The sequence below is a fragment of the Megascapheus bottae genome, chromosome 24, assembly GCF_031878675.1.
Source record: "Megascapheus bottae isolate mThoBot1 chromosome 24, mThoBot2.hap1, whole genome shotgun sequence".
In the NCBI taxonomy this organism is placed as follows: domain Eukaryota; kingdom Metazoa; phylum Chordata; class Mammalia; order Rodentia; family Geomyidae; genus Megascapheus; species Megascapheus bottae.
Genome location: NC_143532.1, coordinates 23,476,532 through 23,502,788, shown reverse-complemented (window position 1 = coordinate 23,502,788; position 26,257 = coordinate 23,476,532). Strand labels below are relative to the sequence as shown.

The window sequence follows — 26,257 nt, the reverse complement described above, 5'->3', positions numbered from 1 at the left end:
CCATAATAGATGTGTCCTAGTGTGCTAATAATGGTTATGATATACTAAGCACATAGTGTGTGCTTTGAATGTGAAGAACTAACTCCTCTTTGTATTTCTTCCCTCAGTCCCTACAACAATTCTTGTAAAGGAGGTAAATCATAGCTCCTGGGATCTCCATTCTGTAGAATAACTTCATAAAATCCCCCACATAAAAACTGAGAGTTACAATACCATTTCAAAAGAGGGGAGGATTTCTTTTACTCACTGGAAACAAATCCTACGATAAATGATTATCTGTGGTAAATTGCCAATGACAAACAATGCACAACGAGAAGGCAGACTTGTACCTGGAATTGTTCAAAATATAATGAATACTGTTTGTTTCCTACAAAATACCTCGGAGAAGACAGCCTCTGTTCTGAAGAAGGTGAGGTATTTGTAGAGAGAATGTACACGGGATGGAGGCTAGGATGGGGAAACCCATAGCCTAACCTCCTAGAGAAGCAAGGATTCCTGAAGGGCAATTCCTTGTAAGACAGGGCAAATCCCATAGCAATCCTGGATATTTCCTAAGGCAGAGATCACACCTATTCCATTTCTAAGCAAGCAGCTTACAGGGCTCACCCCTTGGAGTAAGGAAGAGAACTAGCATTTATCCAATCTTTTCAGAGACTGAACTAGAAATACTTACTATGACACATAAGGTTCTGCTATTTCCTTAATTCCCTGATATTACCACAGTTTTTGCTGTTGTCATGGTACAATCAACCATCCCTAAATAATGATGATTGCAGGGGCAATTAATTTCGGGACCCATTTCACACACCAACATTCACACATGCTCAAAATGCTTATAGAAAATTACATAATATTTCAATATAACCATTATACATCTTCATGTCTATGCTTTAAATCATCTCTAGCTCACTTTTAACAACTAATAGTGTTAATGATATGCAAACATGCTATTTTACTAGGTTGTCTAGGGAATAATGACAAGAAAGAAAAGTTTGCACATGTTTCAGATAGATGTGATTTTTTTTCCTTCAACTATTGAGCTGTGTTTGGTTGAATTTATAGATCCAGAACCTCAGACCTGGAGGACCAAACTATTTTGTATTAGGTTTTCTATGAGGGAAAAAAAACCTAGCAATTTGGTGCACCTATTTGCTGCTCTCGAGAGGCAGAAGAAAAGACAAAAGATACAACCTTCTATGCTAGTTTGCATCTGGCCTGGCATATCACTTTTCTATCACTGAATAACAACAACAAAGAGATTGCCACAAACTCAATATCTTAAAATGGCACAAATGAATTACCTCATAGGTTCCATAGCTCACAGGCGAAACATGAGCCTAACATCAAGAAGTTGGTCATTTGCAGATTCAACTAGAGAAATATCGACCTCCAAGCCCAGTGGGTGGTTGGGCTGTAGGCATGAGGTGCCCATTTTGCAGCTTACTACTGGCCAGAGACTGCTCTCAGCCCCTAGAGGTTGTGCTTGGTGTCTTTATCATAAAACTCCATGTCAGGTACAGCTGTCTGATCCTTGGAGGCCAGTAAGAGAATTTCTTTCTTCCTTCCTTCATGAAGGAAGAATTTCCCTGATGTCGATCATCCTTGTGTTTATAACTGAAAGAGTTGACCAAGTTGAGATGCTGATTTTGCACCCAAATCCCTTTTTCTTTGTCATAGCATGCACGTTAATCATAGGAGTAAAGAGTGTGAGCCCCCAGGGACAGAAATTATGGGAATCCTCTCCCCTAATCCTCTCTGCATGCCCTACTGTGGAAGGAAGATTCAGCCAGGGATCGGAAGATGAGACATGAGAAGCCAGCCCTAACTCCTGATGAATGTAAGATGCAAGAAGCTGCAAGGACTGAAGAAGGAAGTGGCCTAGAATGAGATAGAGATGCCAACAAATTTGCTTGCCAAGGGTGTCTTCCTGTGTTTGCAGAGTTGTACTTAGAAGAAGACAGAAGAGGAAGGGTGATTGGTAAGAAGAATGAAATATTTACAATATTTACAGCTTCTAGATGACAGTTGTTCTCAATGTCTGGATTTAAAAGGAATCACACTACCAAATGAGCCCACACCTAAGGAGGTTGCTATTTCATCCTGCATCACAATTGTCACCAAATTGTAGAGCCTGTATGGAATGTTGTCTTAGGAGGACTCTGACCTGGTGTGTGCTTCATTAATGACTGATATCTGTCTTGAACTCTAGACTAGTGAATGGAAATATATTGAACCATGATTGTCCATCCTTGACTTTAAACTCTATATATCACTGTGTTTCCATGAAGATCATATATGAAGCAAAGTTTTAGAATATATCCATGTGTGGGGAAAGATAATCTCCATCAAATAGGTAACGGTGCTTGTTATGCCCCAAAATGTCATTCTACTTTGTAGACCTGCCATGAAGAAATTATTTATTTACATACTCAACTTATAAATGAAAATTCTTGGTAGTGTGATATAAATGCATCAATAAAGAAAATTCAAGGAGTTCTGGGTGCCAGTGCCTCCTGCTTATGATGGAGCTACTTAAGAGGCTGAGATCTAAGGATCATAGTTTCTAGCTAGCCCAATCAGAAAAGTTCATGAGATGCTTATCACCAATGAACCAGCAAAATGTTGAAAATAGAGCTGTGACTCAAGTGGTAAATCACCAACCTTAAGCAAAAAGCTAACCTACAGTGCCCAGTACCTATATTAAAGTCTCAGGACCTGCACATGTGCGTGTGTACACACACACATACACACTCTCTCTCAAGAAGTGGTAGAGTCATAAGACAGAAACCCTTCACTCTCTAAAATAGTTTTATAAGACTGAACAGCTCACTGGCTCACCAGGATGCCCAGTGACTCTATGTGTGTAACCTCCAAGTGCTGTGAGAATCTCTGAGAGTCGGCGCCATGACGAAAAGGCTGAGAGACTTCCTGAAAAAGTGGATGAGCCTGCTACATCTTGTGTAGCCAGGAGAGAGAGAAAGAAGTTCAAGGTCAAGTCTGAATGGTTAGATCTCCACTAAACCAGTCCAATTTGAACCTGTGAAGACTTTGGAGTCCTGTAATAGTGGCAATATCTGCAGTTCCGTTCCAGTGCCATCTCTCCTGTCACATTCTTCAGGTTTGGCAAGGATAAGTCGACTTTTTTCTTTTCTTTTTTTTTTTTTTTACAACTTCACAGTATGTTTTCACATCTTAAAAATGCCCTCATGCTTGTCATTTATACAATAAACAAAAGCCAGAAAGCGGGTCCATCTGCGAAGCAGTGCCATCTGAAGTGAAATTAAAATGCTAATGGAGACTATGACACTGCACACTGCACCCTTCTGTGACTCTGAGGAATGAATCTTTGCAAAAAGGCCACATGCCCCATAGCCTGGGCTGCCCTGCCCCTGGAAAGGGGGTGGAGGCTGCAGGAAGCTGCAGGACAGAAGTGGAAACCTGATTTCAGGTCCCCTAGTCTTTATATAGCTTTCAATCCTCTTTGTTTTTTTGTTTTTTTTTTCTCAGAATAGGGTTTTGTAAAGTCTGAAGAAATAGCCCCTGGCAATGCTTTCTCACAGAAAATTTCTCTGTGCCTTTTTTTCTTCCCCTTCCAACCATTTATGTGATGAAAACTACTTTGATATAGACAACCAGTCACAAATACACCCCCAGGGCTGAGCTAGGAGAGAATGTGCCACCAAAGTGAACAATGGAGCAAAACTAAGAAATCTATCCTTAATGTGCAAGGCAGAATTCATGCCTCTGATATGTCCATCAATACGGATTCAAACTATTTAGTCTAGAGATGTCAGATTTATTAGAACAGTTTTTCTGATCTCTGTGTTACTCCTTGGGTGTAGAATTTAAAACTGAACAATGATCTGGTGAATTGGTCGCAGAGATCATTGGGAGAAAACTGAACGAGATCTGATGCATTCCAAGATAGATGGATCAAGCCAGGTATTCATGGTTCATGACAGTAATTATAGCTACTCAGGAGGCTGAGATGTGAGGATTGCCATTTGAAGCCACTTTCCTAAGCAGGAAAGTCTGTAAGATTCATATCTCCAACTAACTAGCACAAAGCCAGAAATAGAGGCATAGTTCAAGTACTAGAGCACCTGTCTAGAACAATTTAGAAACTATAAGAATCCTACTCCACAGAAAGACTTAAGGGCTGAAGTAAAAGATATTAATGCTCTATTGCTATTCCAAATGTTTATAAAAACAAGCAAACCAACAGGCAAACATATCAAACTATGTGTTGTGCAATTGGGAATTTACTAGCTGAGCCCAAGCAATGAGTGCATACTGATACTTCAGTTGCCATCTCAGAGGGACTGGTTTCTGAATTATAATGGCAGCTACCACATGTGCAGCTTCAAGCCAACTGACTGTATAAGGAAGGAGCGAGGAGAGGGTCCTGCTTACCGCCTCCTCGCCCAAGGCTCAATGATCACTCCCATCTCATGTGAGCACCTGCCCTGAGCCTGACATCTAATGCATGTCACAGTCCTGACTGACAAGAAGTCCTACTTGTAACTACTTCTTACACACCAGCTTACGGTTTCTGATACAGTTCTTAAAAATAGTCCTTTACACTTTAGGAAATGGTGTATGCAATGATTTGGGAAAGATACCTAGTCTTTTTTTCTTTTTTGTCAGTCCTGGAGCTTGAACTCAGGGCCTGAGTATTGTCCTTGAATTTTCTCAAGGGTAGAGCTCTACCACTTGAGCCACAGCACCACTTCCAGCTTTTGTCTGTGTATGTGGTACCGAGGAATTGAACCTGGGTCTTCATGCATGCTAGGCAAGTACTCTACCACTAGGCCAAACTCCCAACCCTGAATTCTAGTCTTTGAGGGACTAGAAGCAACTAGAGGCCTGTCTTAGAGAGCCAGAACTTGAGACGTATTAAGGGAAAGTATAGATTCTGGGATCACAAATAGATGAATCATAGAAGATAAATCCTAGGTGAGCATGAGTGTAAAGGCATCTGGACCATGTGGACACATTGTTGCCCAAATTCTCCTCACCACAAAGGCTTTCAGGCTGGCTGCTTCACAGTCTCACTCAAGGCTGATGTACGTGATTATCTTGCCAGTTTGAGCTGGAGCATCCCCACTGCAACGCTCTAACGAGTGTTTGGAGTGTCCCACAGGTCATGTTGGGGTGTTCCTCCAGGGTCCTGTGAGTAAGCTGGCTATTGGATCGTATGAGAATGAACTCTTTTCTGGAATTCTGTGGTTTACATTATTTAGTTTCCCTCTTGCCTCAATCTAAATGGTCCTTGAAGGAGGCATGGCCCCTCCCAAGCAGGCCAGCTACAAGGAAAGGAGCCTAGATGATGAACTATGGTCCTGAGACCAGAGGCCCTTTTGAGTAATCCCTGTTTTCTTTTCTATAGAAACCCATAGGAAAGCCAGGATATGGGACTAAACTAGGTCACCTTCCCTAGTTATGCTGAAGCTCTTGAACATGTTGTCAAATACTTTCTTTGCAGACACCATGGTAGACCTGTCAGTCTCCATTGGGGAGTCAGAAAACTCACTACAGAACTGCAATATACACTTCACAGCAAGTTCCAAGCAGTACCTTTATGAGTCAAGAGGAAAATATCATTCATATCCAAGGAATGCAAATTAAGGCCTCACTATACACCTACCACTGAATCCAATTTACAAGCATGGATTTTAAAAAAAAGAAAAGAAAAGTGAGCCAGCCAGGATTCTTTTATTCTGCTCTACTATGTGCGCCAGGGACCTCACTTTAGAAAACAGTGGGAGGGGCCAGGAATTTGGCCTAGTGGTAGAGTACTTGCCTATCATGTACAAAGACCGGGGTTCGATTTCTCAGTATCATATACATAGAAAAAACTGAAAGTATTGCTGAAAGTCCAAGGACAGTGCTCAAGCCCTGAGTTCAAGCCCTAGGCCCGGCAAAAAAGAAACAAACAAGCAAACAAAACAGTGTAGCACTATCCAAGAACACCAAGGAAACACAAATGCTGTGATCTAACAAAGGTAAGGTTCCCAAATGCTTAATGATATGAGAATGGATAACTCATCCCACTTATAATCAGCATGCTCTATAGTATAAAAATGTAACAAATTCCAGTTACACTTGAGCATATGATTGACTAACACTATGAATTAGAGAGAGCATTTGCGTGTCTTGATCCAGAATTGGGATGATATCCATGTTGAGTTTCATTTGTTATGTTCATATACATGTACCTATACCTATACATGTGCAGATGTCGAGTATTCACTCTGTAGTAAGCTGAATTTTTCAGAGAGATAAAAAGAGCTAAGGATGTGGCTTAATGGAAGAGCTCATGCCTACATGATGCCCTGGGTTCAACTTCCAGTACTGAAAAGTAATTTAAAGGAAGTATCAGTATCCAATACGATCCTTTAGTAGAAACAACAATGGTCTAAAGTAAAGACTTGAATTCAAACATGTGAAGCATATAGTTCAGTTCAGCATAGTTCAGAATATTTCAGTTGCCAGGTGGACATCTATTTTCCATTCATTGATTTTAGCCTTCTCAGAGCTGTTCATGCTATCTATTACTCTTTGGGTTAGTAAATATCACAGAGACATGGGTAAAGGGACTTCCAGAGGGGCCCTAAGAAGAGTTCAGAGAGCCAGGGTTCCTTTAGAAGATAAAACAGAGGAGGATTATTAAGGCCTCTTCCTGCAAAGGGGCAGGAACACAGGAGTGTAAGATCCTTATCAAATCATGTATTCTCTGATGAGCTCTTGTTATGATAATTATTATCACTCCAGAGATGTTGATAATTATATTTAGACAGTTTTTAAAGCAATATTGTATAATTTTCCCCATTTTAATAGCAGCATCCGAACTGATGAACACACTGTCAGATGAAATTCAGGGCTGTTAGTTTGTCCACAAAGTGTTCCCATCAAGCGTGTAAGTGAGTTTCATAATGTATACATTATATTGGGAGAAAAACACACTCTTTGGAAAGGACTGGTTCTTGGTGCATAATCAGTTCCCATTGAATTTAAATGACTTTTGGTCCTACACCGATGCTGATAAAAAAAAGTACTTTCAAATGTACAGAATATTAACCAAATGTTTATATTAAACAACTCCTTTCAGGTGAAAATGTGCTCGATGAAGCATAACTCCCTGAAGCAAGTTAGTGAATATTAATGTTCAACCGATCATGAGGAGCTACGTGTCCTCGGATGCAGAAGGCCAAGGAGGAGATAAGAGTCAGGTTGGTGGATGGATGTGCCAGACACGTGAAATCATATTGGACCAGATGTTGTTGAGATGGAAATGGGGTTTAACATACATGCAGTTGGGGCTGCCAGAAAGGAGGAGACTGAAATGGGATGGGAAAAAAAGAAGACCAGGTTGCTACCTCTGCTCCAACCTCACTTATGCTGTAACCCTAGGTTGGCCTCAGATCACCCTCCTTTATCTTACCCTGTCCTCAGAAAGATTTACAGAGAGGCTTCATAATTAATACCAGTCAATTGCCAAGTGCTCATAGGCCCTAATTTCAGGTAAATGAAGGCTGCTTATCACAAGAAGCATTTGGACTTAATATAGAGATTTACATACAATATTTCATGTCTACCAAAGCACATCCACCATTTACAAAGATTATCATTTATCTGCAGACTTCAGGAAATCCTATAAATACATAGCTCACTATTCTCATACTCATATTTCATGATGAACATGACCTTGATCAGCCAGGCTGGAGGTCAAAATGAACATTCTTTGTGTATCTGTAGGTAAGGAAAGGGAAAGTCAGAGAAATTCCAGGCCTGGGGGCAACATTACGCCTGCACTCTAGCACAGGGAGGTGATCTAGATGAGAGGCCATCCCTATGGCATTCTATACCCAATCCATAGGATGACCCTTAACCATTCCGGGTCATCCGTGCCAGGGCTTTGAGCAGTTTGGCAGTTTTATAAGCAGATTAATGTTATTTTTTAATCCAGTGTTAATGTATTTTGGTGGTTGTTACAGACTAATTATATTTGCAGTTGGCACTTTCCAAACTAGTGAGGCTACATCTCCTCAGATTTAATCGAGTTCCAAATGAATAACAGCAGAGGGAAATGAATAACTATTCCCATTTGATAGGTAGAAGAATTCCAGGGAGTCTGAAAGATCTCTCTCAAGAGGATTATGTTATCTACCTGACTGTTTCTGGGTCTGGCTTTCTATATTATCCTAAAATGTTGACTCTGTCTAATTTTCAAACACCATTTCCAGAAACTAGAGCATAGAATTGCCTCTTTAATATAGATATTTTACATCGTCAGGAACTCATAAATTCGCAGATTCAGACACCATGGGCAACTGATACCCAATAGCTATATTTGGTACACACACACACACACACACACACACACACACACACACACACACACACGGAATAATGCTGGAGCCCAGACCCGGTAAGCAACCAGCTCTGAATCAGCACAAAATAAGCTGAGCTAAGGTAACAACCCCACTGAATTAAAGTGTGTGGCTTCTCTACCATGTTGAAGTTGGGGCTTGCTGTCCCTCAGGGATTGACCCATTGTCCACTGTGCCTTCACTCTTTAATTGGTAATAATGGGAAAGATGCAATGAGATTCCTTCTCCTACTTCAAGAGTTTACAGTGTGAAAAGGACATGGGGTTAATCAATAGCTTACCTATTCTGCCATGCAGCCCAAACACTTCTACCAGGCTAACTAAACAAAACCCAAACATGAGAATAGACCAACAATTCCCATGGTAGGCCCTGGAAACAAGTCCATCAAATGGGTCACATATATACACATATATGACTCTGGGGACCTTCTGCACATGCATTTTAAGTGATCTGAGATATCCTATGGATAGGAACCGACTAAATAATTCCCAGTCTCAGTAACACAGATAAGACCTTTCCAAAATTATATGTTCATTTGATCATAAGACCTTTCCAAGACTTTCATTGGATTTGGCCTTTGTTTAGCTCATCTGTAGGACCCCAAACACCTGTCACACTTGTAATTGCTTAGATATCATATGCATTATATCTTGGACATCTTCTAATTCCTGATTTTGAATACAGTGTCTGGCAAGTGGTTCTTGGCACCTACCTGTTGAAGTAACTCATCATGTACATGCTGCTGCGATCGTGCAGCCATCTTCTCTGCAAGGAAGGGATTTTTCTTGTTTCATCATCTTCAGTTCTTGTTAGTGTTGTGCTTAGTTCCCCATCAGGAGGGGTTTGGGTTGTAAAGCAACACAGTAGTCAGGCTTGCATTCCAGCTATAACACAAGGTCAGAGTGGTGTGTGTGTGTGGGGGGGGGAAGATTAACATGTAAGAACCAAGCTCACAGCTGTGAGCTGGCCAACTCACATGAGTCTGTACCAGAGCACTGTAACATAATTTTTATTAGAAATTAGGGCATCATGAAAAGATAAGGTAAGAGACAGGTAAGAGGTGATGCTACGGGAAGAAAAAGGAGCTGTTGAGATGAGCTTTGATGAAGTGAGCAAGCTCATGCCAGGAAGCAAAAACACACTGGGCAAAAGATGGAGTAAAATCCAGGGGATCACATCTCCAGGGAACAGTGAGGCAGTAACTTTTGGAGGTGAGTGGAAAAGGGACAACAGAAGTCAAAAGCAGGATGTAAGCAGGGCGCCAGCTCACGCTTGTAATTCTAGCTACTCAGGAGGTTGAAATCCAAAGAGTATAGTTCAAAGCCAGCCTTAGAGTATACCTTTGAACTGGATGTAGAAAGACATTGCATCTCTAAAGTCCAAATATTTAAAGGAGGTTGTCAACTAGTAATAAGGTGACAAAAGAGACGTTGGAGTGCCTGGTTGGATGCAGGCATTCATGCTGTTTATCCTTTATGTCATATGACTATTAGAAGAACCCTACTGGCTCCTGGATTCAGTCTTGTTTTCAAATTTCAATGGGACATCTAGAGAGGCTTCCAGTTCCTGTGATGGATAAAGAATTACCTACTCTGCTCCTTTTACTGTTTGGAGGTTATGCTGTTTTTAAAAGGCACTTAGCATTTCAAGGGTTCTTTTATAGGCCTCTGTGCAAATCTATGAAGCTGGAAACTTTATTTAGCAGTTATAGGCAGACTACTCCTGCTCAGAGGGTTGTATTCCTCCATTCTGTCTCACATTTCAGTCCAGCTGTTCTGGGATCTTTTATTTTAGAAACTGGAAAACCAGAGCTATTAATAGAGTCAGACAGCTAATTTCAATCTGATAATGTGCTGACACTTGGCTGCCTGCTTCGGCACAGATGTCCGTGTGTATCCTGTGAATTTATTTCTGTGCAAATGTGTACATGCGTGTGGATAAATAACTTCAAATACTACCAAGTCAACAATTAATAGTTCACAGCACCGTCTGAGAGTTAGCTTTCGTTTTCTCATGCCAAAAACCAGGACACTGACAGGTAGGGGTTGATGGTGCCCAATCTTGGCATGTAATAATGATTTAGAAGGAGATTTACGCCCACAGGCTCATGGGTTAGCATAAATAAGATGTTCAAGGATTGCACGTGCATACATCCCTTCTTTTGAATGGAAAAGAGCCCATACACTCCCATGATATTCCAGGTGAACTGTATTTGCCTCAGATAGGTTGCACAACTGTAGTCCACATGGAAGGTACGATTTCTCCCTTCTGGTTTATCTGGTCCATGTGTGACTCAGGTAAGATTTGGAAATTCGATACCAGCTTCAGGTTCCAATGGCAGATCTGCTCTCATCTTGCTATATGGTCTGGAGCATATCACTCACAGAATCAAGCCTGAGTCATCTATGTAATGGCCAGAATCGCCGTGCTTTTAGCAGAGTCTTTGGGGGAGCAGTATGTGAGATAAAGCAGGGGGAACACTGATCACCAGAAATGAATCTAAGCCAAAAAATCATGTGACTGGAGAATTGGAGTACAGGGTCATGGGATAGTACATACATGAAAGAATAAGGACATGTTCTGTGGTAATAAATATTTTGTAAGCTTCATGGCATAACAGTTAACATGAGTGGATTTTCATCACCTAACAAATGGGAGTGTTTATTATAATTCCCCTAACTCCATATTCAAATCATATTTATTTTTCAGTTTAGCTTAAGCACCATCTCCTCTGTGCTATTTTTATATCTCTCCTAATTAGAAAAGATTTCCTTTGCTTGGTAGTTTTGTACCTCTAAGTTCTTTATTGTCTTCAAGCAGTGAAAGTCTAACTCTTTAGGCTGTCTCATCTTCAGTCAATGGCTGTCCCCTGGAGGAGTCAACTCTAGTCTTGGAATCTGCACAATATCTAGCAGAGATACATATCTTCTCCATTACATCCCTGTGTGGAGGGTGAATTCCATGTAACCCTATTTGCAGGATGCATACAACTGTCTTGAGGCCTACTCCAGAATCTCCTGACTTTCGAAGAGATCACCAAGATTTTCATTAGCATAATTTCCTCCTAACTTTTGTTATTATTTTCATATATTTATATACTCCCTTACCTTTTTTTGCCAGCCCTGGGGTCTTAACTCAAGGCCTGGGCATTGTCCTCAGGCTTTCTCAAGGCTAGCACTCTCCCACTTGAGCCACAGCACCATTTCTGGCTTTTTTCTTTGAATGTGGTACAGAGGAATCGAACCTGGTCTTCGTGTCTGCTAGGTAAACACTCTACCACTAGGCCAAACTCTCAGCCCTCTCTTACCTTTTAATCCTTAAAACTCTGGGATACAATGTACATATAATTTACAGGTATATACATAGTTGCCTTGGACATCTATGGGTGAAAGAGACTTCGCTGAAGACATAGAAAACAGAATTGCAAAGAAGAGAGCCTCAGGCCATAGTATAAGAGCTGCAAACACAGATTGTTCTCACAAATTATTTGAATCCATATGTTTCCTACTCATGTTCTTCAACCAAGGTGGTATCCAGTTTCGAACTATCACCTCATATTTTCTTCGCCAGTTCTTTCTCTTTCCCCTCAGGAACACAAACAAATCTTTCTCCCTCAGGTAGAGAAGTTCAGACATGATCTTGTTTTTGCTTCACCTGCTAGCCAACTTTAGAGTCTACCTTTGTATCCAAGCTCTTACTGGTGTTCTTTTCACACATCAAGCAACTTCCCCTGGCAGGGAAAAATTGTGACTGGTAAAGGAGATGCTTTCACTTTCATTAGAAAAGTTCCAAACACAAAGAGATGTGGAAAAAGAAATAAAAAGGTAGATGACTCCTTTTCAAAAGGTAAGTGAGTGAGTGGTCAGGAGTTTGTCCTAGTGGTAGAGTGCTTGCCTAGCATGCACGAAGACCTGGGTTTGATTCCTCGATACCACATACATAGAAAAAGCCAGAAGTGCTGTTGTGGCACAAGTAGTAGAGCTCTAGCCTTGAGAAAGCCCAAGGACAGTGCTCAGGCCCTGAGTTCAAGCCCCAGGACTGGCAAAAAAAAAAAAAAACAGTTAAAAGGTAAGTGAATGGATGGGGACAATGGAGGAGTCAGCTCTTAACAGTCACATCTTACTGATGACATCACACAGGAAGTACCCCTGAGGGAGAGAGAAGAAGGTAGATTAGTATGACAACCCTCAAGCTTAGACTAAAACTCCTAGTGGGAGAACTTTTCTTTTTTCTCTCTCTCTTTTTCAAAGCGATTGGAGATGAGACTTATCTATCCAGGTTGATTCTCGGATTTGTCTGTCCACCTTGATTCTCACATCTCAGCCTTCTGAGTAGCTAGGATTGTAAACATGAGTCACGGGTGCCTGGCTTGCTAGTTATTTTGAAGATAGAGTCTCATAAACTTTTCAACAAGGTTGGGTTTTGAACCCAACCCTGCATATTCGCCTAACGAGTAGCTAGGATTACAAACCTGAGCTCCCAGCACCATATTCGAAACAAAAATTATTCATATGACAAAAAAAATCTTGTTGAAGACTTTTGGAAATGAATACATTTTCAGTCCTTTCCAGGAAAGAGAAAATATGTATCTACAAGAGGTAGGACCTCGAGCTTAGTTGCAATGAAAAGACTTGTAAATTGGATAGCGCTATATGAATAGTAATCCGATCTTGAAGAAATGCTGTGCTCTCCAACTAGAAATAAGGCACCTCTCAGAGCGTACCCACTTCTAAACAATCTCATGACCACTCCACTGTAGTTATTCCAAATCAATCTATGCTTACTGAAGTCACCAATGCAACACAAACTTCTGAGCACATGTTCTTCCCTTGACACCGTATGAAAGGTAGATTGTAGTCCAGAAAGGAGATCGATGCAAAGACTAGTTGTCTTTACCTTAGCAAATTATAATCTTCAGGAGAATTTGTATCACCTTGAATCCCAAGCCACACCCCAAATCAATTCATCAGAAGCTGGGAGTTGTTCTTAACAACCAGTATTTTGGACTTACTTGTTTTTAATATAACCCATGATGAAAAAATAGTAAGTTAAACTTTAGCTATGTAGCCTTTCAGTATCACGCTAGCACACTGTCTAATAAGCCCACACCAAAACTAAGTCTTTATGATAATAGACTTGCATTTCTACTTATTGCGATATTCACTAAAACCTAGAAGCCAAATGTACCGGCGATCTCCAAACTTGGAAGCGTAGCAAAATTACAAAGAAAGTCACTGACAAATATAGAATTACTGCTTAATAAAGAAGAAAAGGACATGGGCTTCTGTAATTTTAACAAGTTCCCAGATGATTCTGATACATGCATGTTGGACAGTCTTACTGTCAAGTCAGATACAGATACCAAGACAGTAGATTCTGCTCCAAAAACAATGAAAGTAAAACACCCTTTCCTCTAGACGATGCTAATAATGTTCATCTAATTCCAAAGTTATAGGTTTGTTTGCCCCTCCCCCCTGAATATGAACTAGTTTTATATTTGACCTAGCCTGCCTGTCCCACCCTTTTTTCCAGAACTATGTTACTGGTTGTTTCTAATTCTCTTTGAAGCAGTATAAAGTTGGACTGCCGGTTCTTTCATTAAATGAGTCAAATAAGTCTTGGGCAAGTGCCCACTACGTATGTGTATCAGATTACACTAGGTGATACCATCAAACATTCAAGACTAAGATTCACTGCTGAGAGGTAAGCCAAAATTCTGTGGAGCTTCTACAAGAAGCCACGATTCTTTCCATCCCAAGCAGAATAATATAGTTTTCTTTGAACATCTTTTATGAGCCATACCTGATAAACATAAAAATATCATTTATTGAGTGCCCTACCCTGGCACTATCTCTGAGGAGTTTATGTGAAGAATTAGCGCTGCTAATCATTGCACAACAAAAAGATGACCATTCATCTTCATCCCAGTTTTACAGATTAGAGAGCAGAGACATAAAATGTTTAAGCAACTTGAGTTCACTCCTAGGGTACCATGTATTTAATTTTAATGTCTAAAACATACCAACTTCAGGAATTTGGTAGATCCACTCAGATGGTTATTCAGATTCATGAAAGTAAATAGCTACTTTAATTATTTTCTGTTTAACCAAGAAAAGTATCATACTCTTAAGCTAGGAATGTAATTCAGAAGTACAGTATTTGTCTAATAAGTTCAAGGCCCTGGACTCAATCCCAAGCCCCACAAAAAAATGTTTTTTTTTAAAGTATGCTCTTACAATTGCCTTCTTATCAAGCTTGTCACATAAACTCTTATTTTTTCCCCAATCTTCATAACAACAAGTACTGATAGCTCAACATTAAAATTTCATAAATTATGCTGTGTGCCCAATAGAAACCTCGATCGTATCCAGGGAAAGATATCCAGAATTGTGGAGAAATTAGAAATCATTGTAACATGGTTCTATGGATTCCTGGAGTGCAAAAATAAAAACATAAAAATGGAAGGGAAAAGATTGTACATTTCCTCCTAATTTAAACTCATACCCAAATAGACATTTGGGCAGGTCCATCAAAAAAAAAAGCACTCTGTGAGAACTCATCTGTGCACAGAAGTGCTTTTTATACCATGAGCAAAGGTCTGAATTGTAAGTAATATTGGCAAGAACAAGCTATAAGTTAAGATGCAAATCCAAATCGAGTGTGCGGTGTTCTGGCTTCGAGCCTGGTAATTGAATTTCCAGTTTATTATCCTTAATGTTTTTTAATGTGAGTTTGCAATTCAAGGCAAAATGGAAAGCTGCTCCTCAAAATCTTTCCCCTGAAGCACTTCCAGGAACAATTTCTTTTCAGAGTCAAGAAATAGTTTTGGGTCAGAAGTGCACTTTAACTTTTTTCATATGCTAGAAAAGTCTGTTTCCACCCTGGGCCCATTGATAGGCACTAAACTAGAGACCAAGGATAATGGAGTCCAAACCAGACACTGGAACTTCTTGCAGAAATATGACAGCTAATGACTGAGAGGCAGCTGAGAAGAAATGTCTTTGCTGGGCAGTTCAAGAGATATGGCCTTGATTTAAGGGCAAAGATGGGAGACAAAACCAACTCTTGAGTGTTCTTGGTTATATGCCAAACATTCTAATTAGCCTACAGACTGAAAAGCTAACCCATACTAAGAGCACACCCCCAAGCTTCTTTTTCCTAAAACTAGCTCTGAAACAATGCCAAGGATTAAATCACTTTGAAATAGCCTGTTTGAAAACTCAACATGTCAATTTATGAGCATAAGGCATCTTGACTAATGTCATTTTTTTCCTCCATCTCTCCCAAAACCACCCAGCCCTTCATGTTACCCAGTTCCATTTCCACATATGCATAGTGAATATTATAACTGTATTTCCAGTCCCTTTCTCTCTCCATTCCTCTGCTCTGCATCTCCATGGATATCCCCACACGTGTAGACAACATGCAGTTCAGCTTCCCAGGATTTTGTTAAATTATAAGCTAGTAGTTTGAAAGAGTTACATCATTGTAATCCTCCCTTGCATCATTTAGATAATGTTTACATATATATGAATATGATCCTATATGTGCTTTCATTTTTATTTTAGATAAAACTTCCACATAGGAGAGAAAAGTATGTACCCTTTGTCTCTTTGAGCCTGACTTAATGTAATCAATATAAGTTTTTCCAGGCCTATCCATTTCCCTGCAAATGACATACTTCCCTGACATATGAGTAAAAGTCTATCATATATATATATATATATATATATGCCACATTTTTCTTGATCCATTAAAATGAACGTTCTTCATGAACAGTTTAAAGATGTTAGCTATTATTGTGGCAATACGAATTATTATAATGCTAGTGAAAACAATAACTATAAACGTCATTTAAGATTTTTCAGATAGTAAGCTATATTGGGCCCTATGCATTTTTTATGATATATAGTATGCATTATTTATTTTGCATTTTACCTATCCTAATAGCCTTAAAATGTAGGTTATTGCTCCCAATTCTAAATAGGAAATCTGAGGTTTGGAGAGTTACAGCAATTTATCCAGGTTGGTGTAATTGGAATAGAGCTTGTTTAGTGTATAGACCCAAATCTCTCATCCATAAAGTTGTGTTCTGGTTATTGTCCCTGGGAGTTTGTGTTCAAGGCTAGCCACTCTACTAATTGAACCACTCTTGTGTTTTTAAAAAGAGTACATAATTGGAGATAAGTATTTCACCAACTTTTCTACCCAGGCTGGCTTTGAACCACAACCCTCAGACCTAAGCCTCCTGTGTAGCTACAATCACCAACATGAGTCCCCAGTGCCCAGCTTAGAGTGTATTTTTGTCTTTCTCTAAACATTGCTTAAATGTTAGTGTGTATGTGTGCTGCATATGTGTTTACAGATGAGAATGAGAAAAAACAAGTTCCCCAAGCCAATGCTCAGACACTTGCGTGCGCGAAAATGCAAATGTAGAATAATACAAAATGATTATTAAAAGCCTTCCTTAAATGTTGCTCCCAGCAGTCACTACTTGTGTAATTTTGATAATATCCTACCAACAAGTGTCCAGCACTGATTTATGACATGCATAAGACAGAAAGTACTCCATTTATGGAACTATACAGAATGCAGTCACCCTTGACCATATATATTATAATAAAATATATATAATATATATAGATATATATACTAAGCTTGGTGCCCACTATCAGTGTATACTATAACTTTTAATTTCAACAATTATTTCATATTTCATTAACTTATTTAAATCCATTTATTTGGATTCTATCCTTCTTTATAATTAAAGACTACAGCATGATGAATAGATTTGTGCTTATGTTTTAGTGACAGAGCCTAACTTTAAAGAACTTCTGTAGACAGGTGGGTCTGTAGTTCAGTGGTAGAATCCTTGACTCACATGTCTGAGTCCCTGGGTTCAATATTCAGTAACATCCCCTCCTACAAGAAAATGAGTCTGTATGTTCTAAGGAGGGTGAACTAATTCCCCTCCCTCGATACCTCACTCTGCACTGTACCCTCTTTCTTTGTATCCATGCCATATGATTCTCCCTCTGATAAAGACAAACAAAATGTGGATGCACCACCTGCTCTCACATGAGTCAAGGCTAGAACTCAAATATTCCACATACAGAGCACTTTCTTGGAACAAATTCTACCTTAAAGCTGCAAAGGCAAATAAAAGGTCAGCACCCTCTGTTTTTACCTCTGACAAATGAAGACAACAAATGCTTTGTGGTTTAGAGCTCTGCAAAAAGGACTTTAACCAAGTTTGGAATCTACTAAAATACTGCTTATTTAGAATTTGGGATTGAGCCATGACCTTCTATTGTTCAAAGGCATTTTCTTTTGTAATAAATCCATGGAAAGAAAAATGACCCCAAAGTTATATTTACTTAAAAGCCCAAAGGCATTTGAACATCAATGTACATTGTCCTTGTTTTTTAGAAAAAAGTGAAGTGTAAATGAATGTCAAACATATGGCTTACATTTTTAAAATATGCACGTGAGCTTTAAAGACCAATGAAACGCGTTCCACAGTATTGTATATTGAAGTGAAGTAAGGTATTTGGAGAAGGTCAATGCCGAAGTCTGTATCTTGCAAATCTTTCTCAGCAAACATGAGATCTGCTGGCCACTCATGATTTCAAAGGCAGGTAATCAGCTCTTTAGAGGTAGGATACCATCCCTTTTCCACCATGTAGATCTATTACTTGTCACAGGGTGATATGCTTCAAAGATCTCCTTTGTTTCTACTCCTCATGCATTTATTGAGTACATAGTTTGGGTTAGGATCAGCTGAGAAAAGTGTATTCATACCTTTAATTTTCAGCCATTGCCCCAAAGTTTTATGGTTACCTCGTGATGTAAATTGTATTGTGTCTATCCAGAGGAGTCTCTGAAGATTCATAGTCCCAACATTGCTGAAGAGTCCAAATTCAGCCAGGCACTGGTAGCTCACATCTGTACTCCTAGCTACTCAGGAGACTGAAATCTTAGGGTCACAAAAGCCATCCCCCAAAAAGAATGTCCATGAGACCCTTAATACCTATTAGCCATCAAAAGGACCCAAGTGGAGCTGTGGCAGTACCCTTGAGCCAGAAAGCTCAGGAGCTATGCACAGACCGAGTTCAACCTCCAAGACCAGCATACACACAGAAGAAAGCCCAAATGCAAAACAGCTTCTGACACTCAAGATACACACTTAGCTGTGAACTGTAAAATGGAAAGCAAGTTACATACTCAAAAGATTACAATGACTGTTATACACTCCCATGCCAAAAAGAATGGATAGGAGAACATCAAAACATGAGCAAAACCAGCAGGGAAAACATCAAATGCTATTAGAACTGTATCTAGAATCCAGTGTGTAGGATATCATAATGTGAGTTCCAATGGACTTGAACAACCTTCGAATGTTCTTGCCATTTGACTTCTCTTGGGTTGGCTCCACTCATTGTCTAAAGCTTTTATCACTATATACTGCACCTCCAATATATTGACATCTACACTGCAGGTTTGGACACATCCTCACAGTTACACAGATTTCCCTCCTAATGGCTGCTTTCAAAGATCCTGACCCTGACACACAGCCTGGCCTTTCAGGCCATCCTTTGAAATCCGAACTAAAGCCTCCACGACCCCATACTTCTTATATTCTTCATGCCTTCAAATCCAGTATCATGGGAAAAACACCAATCCCAGTCACCACCTTGAGTGGTAAGTGAGCCCCTGGGACAACAGCTGTACAGCCTCTAAGTATCCTGGTAGCTAACCTGGGAGGAAAAACAAAAGCAAAGACAAAAGCACTTCCCTATGTTGTCCAATGCAGGAGACGTGTTCTGGAACTCTCTTCTCACAGGAATGTCTTTCCAAGGAATAAAACCTTTAACATCCTTGGTCTGGAAGTGGGTGAAGTCCAGACAATTCCTCAGATGCCCTTGAGGCATCTTCCCTATTATCTTGATGCAAAGTACTTGACTTTTTTTTTGCCAGTCCTAGGCTTGGCCTGAGCACTGTCCTTGGACTTTCTCAAGGCTACATCTCTACCACTTGGGCCTCAGCCCCACTTCTGCCTTTTTTCTATGTATGTGATACCGAGGAATCAAACCCAGGTCTTCGTGCATGCTAGGCAAGCACTTTAACCACTAGGCCAAATGCCTGGCCCCATGATTTCTTTATAATGCTGTTAAAACAAGTTCCTCTTCTGGCCAGATAGTTTTTTTCAAACTTCCTTCTTGGCTTTTTGCTCTTAGTTCTCACCAAGGCAGCCAACAACAACCATGGAATGGTCTGATTGCTACATCCTAAAACTGCATCTACCAAATTAATTAGCCCATCACTTTGTGTATGTGTGCTGGTCCTAGGGCTTAAGCTCAGTCTTCCTGAGCTTTCCTGCTCAAAGCTAGTGCCCTACCACTTAAGTCATAGTTCTACATTCTTGGTGGGGAGGGTAATTGAACTGTGATCTTCAAATCTCAGCCTGCTGAGTAGCTAGGATTACAGGCATGAACCATTGGTGTCCAGAAGGTCCATTATTTTTAAATTCAGCTCCACTCAGAATCTCAAGACATAGATAAAATATAGACAAGCTCTTTGCCAGATGCTTCACAAACGGCCTCCAATCCAGTTCCCAGTGGAGTCCTCACACAGGAAATCATATAAGGTTGGCCTTTGCTGTGCATTTCTATGAGTACTCTGTTTTGCAAAAGCCTCACTACAGAATTGCTAGTGCATTAAATACCAGAAGCTCAGTTTCCTTAGATCTAAGATGTTTTTTTTTTCTTAACTCCAGCTCTTATCCCTAGGACCTCTGAAACATAATAATTATACAACAAGGAAAAGTCATTGTTAATGCTTGCTATTGCCTTTATTGTCATTTGCACAGAGATAATGACTCATATAATAATAAAGTATTATTACACTGTGCTGTAGTCTACTGATATAATACAATGTTGACACTAACCTGTTTACTTCCTCCTCGGTGGGCACTTCTCCAGGAATGACTTCCTGAACAGAAGAGCAGTTCATTCATCAAGCTGCCTGTTGGGTTTTGCTCCCTCTGTTCAACTCAGAAGCACCCCATTGCAGGGCGGGGGGGGCACAAGGAATCTCTCATAGTGATACAGAGAGGGAGAGAGAGCAAGGTTGACACAATACAGGCTAACTGACTCCCGGCCCAGAAATTGGTATCAGAAATTCTTTTTTTTGCCAGTTCTGGGCTTGAGCTCAGGGCCTGAGCACTGTCCTTGGATTTTCTCAAGGCTATAGCTCTACCACTTGAGCCTCAGCACCAGTTCTGGCTTTTTTCTATGTATGTGGTACCAAGGAATCGAACCCGGGTCTTCATGCATGCTAGGCAAGCACTTTAACCACTAGGCCAAACTCCTGGCCCCTAGAAATTCTTTTATACTCATTAAATGTTCACACTCCTCGAAGCTCCCTTCTTTTATCTTCTCCTTTACATATATATAGATTTCCCATGATTCTCTTCTAGGCCCTCAAGGGTAATAATATCTGACTATACCATTTCTTGATACGGTCAGTCTGTGTCTATTCTTAAATGACAATGTCATCACATAAAATCATGCTCTTGTAATATGGACGGTGTTCTGCAGTGCTAGCTAATCTTGTCTGACATTGCAGCAGCCTTGCTTGGTGACGTCCTGTACTGATTGGCTTTCTTCAGAGCTATGCAAGTTGCCTTATGTTTTGGTTTCCATCCAATCTATTCACTATCCTTATCAAGCCAGTTTTAATTCATATTGCTAAATGTGGTGCAGAATCTACAAATTATGGTCAGTTCTACAACCCATGGCCATTCAGATCTACCTTGGGAGAGTTGAAGGAGACAGTTCTCACAACTGGAACAGCTGGAATAGAAGGAAGCCCCTGAGAGGGACATCTGGGACTTGGTTAAGCAAGAATGGAAAGTATATTTCATAGTCATCAAAGAATAAACAACAATTGAGACCAAGCAATGGAAAAATAGAATGATAGAAAGGAGAAATATGATTCTGGGTTGATCTAGAACACTGAATTCAGGGCACCACCAAATCTCATAATGATTAATCTCTTAATTACTCAAACAACAATCAATTCAACCTAAAATATGTCTAGCATCTGGCTCTCCATTGCAATGTGTAGAACTTGCATCTTCCAAGAACTTGCACATATATCTAGGAACAAACACTGACCATAGGGTAAGTTGTTAATGATGGGAGAATGTTTATCGTATAGGAATGCCACAACATCAGAATGGAGTGGCAAACAGGAATTATCAGAGAAACTCAGTGACATTTTATTACCTTCTCGACTCTGTCTAATTATGTATAATACTACCTAGCAACATTGCCTTGTATTATCCTAGAAAGACCAGAACCCAAGATTTTCTATCAACATCTTCCTCGTTGGTTACACTTCATGGTTCCCAAAGACTATCGCTCTGTCCCGAAGCGTTAATTTATTCATAAAACCATTCTGAGAATTCTTTCCATCCTTGAAATGCAGAGTACCATAATGGACTAAGGGCGGGGGGGGGGTGGGGAAAGGTTGTGAAAACAATCTCATTGCTGCTAATCCATTCCTCAACTTTATCTGCACTACCCATCCGCTTCTCCAAATATATAACACCCATTTAACATATTTGTACAAAAAGAAAAAGGCAGTAAAAGAAACACCTTAATGACTACACACGCACACACACCTTATTAAAATTTCAACCTGGTTCATTATTAGTGTACAGTAAATCAAAATTAATTACAAATATTGGTACTGCTGCAATGTATAATTAGTTTTTTAATCTTTACTGCTTCTTACCAGTTGAGGTGCCAAGGAAGACTTTTAAATGCTATGTGACTATACTGGCAGGCTGTTTGGAGGTAAGCTATTAGAATGCATATGATTTTGTTCACACAGAACTCTGACAGCTCTCTTGTGATAATTCAACAGCAAGACAGATTTAACAAAGGGTTTAACAAAGCACTTCCCAGAAATGAAAATTAGTATTTACCAGGAGCTGATATGATTCTTAAAAAGGAAAACCACACAACTTTCTAAGCTATTGTATTAAAGCAAATGATTTCCAAAGGTTAAATTCACTCAAGAATCCTAAAGCAATGTTCTATTTACACTGACATGATGATGCCTGGAATTCTGTCACCTGTCACATCCCAAATTGCAGGGTCTTCCTCTGAATGACACTTTTGAGACTGAGAGGAAACCCTTGTTTTACAGTGGAGAATACTGTAGAACTTAACTGAGAATGCGTTATCTTCTAATACACTTAATTATCATGTGGATAACCAACCAGTCCGAGGACTATATAGAGTGTAAGAACCCCTAGACAGAGGCACATAAAGAGACACAAATAATCACCCCCAAAAGAGAGTAGAGGTGAGTGCTGGAGAGAACAATGGACAGAGTGGCAGCCTTTGAACTAGTTATTTCTCTTCAGAGAAAAACACACTCCTCTTCCTTTTCCCAAGAATTCATTTGTTGAACTCCTGAGACAAGAACCTGAGGAGGCTCAGCAGTGCTGACAGCAGAGACAGGACACTGGCAGTCTCTGCCTGCCGCTGAGTTGCCACATTAAGCAGCCATTGCCTACCTGCTACAAGGCTGTAACTCTAGGCATCTCTGTCAGATGCTGAATCAGAAGGGTTGTATGGGTTTTGCCCACCACGAGCAATAACAGAAAATTCTGTATCAGACCTTTTCACTGAGCAGTAAGCGAAGGAAAACACTCTTACTTAAGCATTCTGCTTTAAGTCACGGAAAGCACATTTTCATACATTACTTTAAGCTAGACCTAGTGAGGATGACAGAATACACTTCATGCTTTGGAACTCTCCGAGGAACTTTAAATCTTTTACCCAATTTGTACCTTAAAACAACTCTGGAAGGTAAAGCAGGTTTTATTATCCTTTGTTTGACAGGGAGCACATTGAGAAATATTATTTTTGTCATCCTTAAATGAATGTACCTTTCTTGCTCTCTCTTCATCTCCTGTCCCTTATCTCCAGTCCCACCAGAAAAAAAAACATCAAATGAAATGTGCATTATTTTACTGGATCATTTCTAATCTGACAAACATGCTTGTGCTGTGATAAGAACATGTACACCTAGGCAAGGGAATCTCAATGCCACTTGGTCTTTTAGCTAAGATTCCATAAGCAGCAGACATCTAAAACAAGAAAAATACAATGTGTGGTGGGTACTGTTGCTCTGAACATTGTCATCTAAACTGCTCATTTAGCAGGAGATTTTGCATACTGACCAGATCTTAGGAAAACACTTCTGAGCAATATTTCCATTCTGTTCAGTGACAGTTCTTAAACCACATGAAAACTAATGTGGCTCAACAAAAAGATATTGATTTTTTTTAATGTTTAAAAGTCACATCTATCCAGCTGTGCTATGGCTATGGTGTTCTTTCTAGAAGACATGGAGGTTTTTTTTTGCCATTTATTGAAATTAAATGCTTTTTGGCACAGAGCTATAAGGTGATTCAAGAGTAAAAAATACAGGGCACCATGAAATTTCTCTTCCTTTTATTTTGAATCCTCCAGAAACATATTGAGTCCTGGTCTCAGATGAAACAAAGAGAGAGAGAGAAAGAGAGAGAAAGAAGAGAGAGAAAGGAGAAATAGAGAAGGAAGGAGGGAGGGAGGGAGGGAAAGAAGGAAGGAAGGAAGGAAGGAAGGAAGGAAGGAAGGAAGGAAGGAAGGAAGGAAGGAAGGAAGGAAGGAGTAAAGAAATAACCAACCCTTGCTGGGGTTGAAGGCATCGCTCAGTGGGTAGAGCACTAGCCAGTGAGCAAAAGCATTAAATACAGAATTCAAATCCCAATTTCATCTCCAAAGGAAAACCAAAAACATGAAACACAGACATAGGTATGCTCTTGATTGAATTAGCAAATTAAAAATGTAGTGAATGAGTGAATAAACAGCTCTAGTTATCAGTGAGGTTTTTGGTTCAATAATCAATGAAGGCATTGTGAATTGCCATCACATTCCTGTGCTGATTGATGGGCACACATCTCAGCTGGCCTTCTGGAGGGTAGGGCCGCAGCCACCTCCCTTGTCCCATCACCACCTGCACTATTCCTTAGCTCCCTTGACGGTAGGCAAATAACTTAAGCTCACGTGATGAGTTTGAGCTACTCGTCTCTTGAGAAGAAGGGAACACAGCATCTCCAAGCCTGTCATCCTGAGTCCACTGGTAGTGGTTTCATGGTATGTGGTGCAGAGAAGAGACAGCAAATCCAAGGTCAAAGGAGATACTATGGGGAAGCTGAAGAGGGAACTAGCAGAAAGGTATGCCATGTCATTCTAATTAAGAACTAAGCTTCAGTCCCTCTACTCTTCTAATGTCCCAGTTGCTTGTGGAGAGGAAGCAATTGAACCCTGCAGAAGTGAACTTAAGCCAAAGATGCCCAGTGGAGAAGTTTTCATTAAGTTAAACAACATGGCCTTTCCTTTCATTAGGTGGCAAAATAGTTTAGCATCTATGATGAGGGCTGAATCTAAATCCGACAACCTTAACTCTCCAGTAAGTTTAAAGGAATCTAGTAAAATAATAGCATTCTCTCTCTGCTCCTCCATCCTCTTCCTGTCTTTCCTTCTCTCCTTCTTCCTCTCTCCCTCTGTGTGTGCCCCCTCTCAGTCCTCTTAGGTGAACATCAGATTTGAATATTGTATCTTCTCATGCATCTTCAGGATTTATTCACAAGTCACAGCTGAATGCTCTCTGTGTTGTATTTATGTGAACAAACACACATGAAAAAAAATAAAAAGAATCTGTTCCATTATCTAGATAGATGTGTGCTTGTCAGCCTCTGAGAGAATCTCCATGCTGGATGATGTACGTATCCAACAATTCTTTTAAAAGCATCAATCAGGCATTGTAAGACATACAACCACCGCATAAGAAATGACCTTTAGATGTGTCTCTGCTCCTATTAAACACACACTGGGAAATAGAAACAAGTTGATATTAGAAATCTCTGTAATATCGGGCTTAGAAGCCATGTATTACAGATTTATTTTGCTTGGTGCACCTATGATAATTCTATTAACAATAGAAATACATTGAGCCATTATTCAAGTGAATTGTAACAGACATTCTTTCACAGCATGCTACTCTTCCTAACAGACACACACACACACACACACACACACACACACACACACACACACCGAATCACAGATCTCTTTTTATTTTCTTCCTGACATAGGACCCCATGGTTATTTAAAATATTTATCACACTTTTTAAAAAATTTGTAAGACTTCATCAAGTGTACAGTATCTTTTGCAGTTATTATACTCTACAAGCCTTGTAATCTTTCAAATAACCTGGCTACTGTGATTAATTTACTCGTCCATTCTCTAAAGGACAAATGATTCTTAGAACAAATAAAGGAGCTTTATTTGGGACATGCATTTTTTTTTCCCTGAAATTTTCCTTTAGATGTAGGTCACATTACATTGTCACTTCAGCCAGCCTTAATTCTCACTGCTGTTCATGTCAACTCTGAATTCTCTCAAGGCTGGGGGCAGAAAAAAAGAAAAAAAAAACCTCATGGCAGAAATATTGCTAATGATACACTATGAGAAAAAAAATAAGACAATTTGAGATGTGAAATTAATCAAGCTCGTGCCAGTTAATATTATCGTACCATTCACCTTGGGAAAAAAAAATCCACTGACCATAAAAGTGCCCTGCCTTTTCCACCACAGAAATCATGATCCAGTTTTCCCACTAACCACCTGAACATTTCCCAGTGCACATGTGTGAGCTGTCATCAATCTACCCCAGCTGGAACCATAAGAGAGTCACACAATGTGCTCCATTTTCCATACCAAGCCCATGAAATGATAAC

The 26,257-nt window shown here is 39.9% G+C and overlaps 1 long non-coding RNA gene across 1 annotated transcript; it reads left to right on the top strand.

The window, feature by feature from the left end:
• On the top strand, positions 1 to 26,171 carry LOC150047138 (uncharacterized). Its single transcript, XR_016539506.1, has 4 exons — positions 1 to 409; positions 7,112 to 7,232; positions 22,197 to 22,255; positions 26,115 to 26,171. It is a non-coding gene; the product is annotated as an uncharacterized LOC150047138 (long non-coding RNA).
• The last annotated feature ends 86 nt before the right edge of the window (positions 26,172 to 26,257 follow it).